Genomic DNA, 250 nt, shown 5'->3' on the forward strand with positions numbered 1-250 from the left:
TTTCTTTTTCTGGCACTGTTACCAAACAAACCCTGACACTTAATCTGGCACTGTTGCCAGACTTGCCCCGGCAATTAAGCTGGCACTGTTATCACACTAGCCCTGACCCCTAAGATGTACTGTTGTCAGACTTGCCCTGGCAATTAAGCTGGCATTGTTACCAAACAAACACTGGCACTAAGGCTGGCACAAACATGGCTATCACTGATACATTTTTACTGGCCTTTGTTTGTTGGGAAACGACAAGGTA

This window comes from Penaeus monodon, chromosome 20 (assembly GCF_015228065.2).
Source record: "Penaeus monodon isolate SGIC_2016 chromosome 20, NSTDA_Pmon_1, whole genome shotgun sequence".
In the NCBI taxonomy this organism is placed as follows: domain Eukaryota; kingdom Metazoa; phylum Arthropoda; class Malacostraca; order Decapoda; family Penaeidae; genus Penaeus; species Penaeus monodon.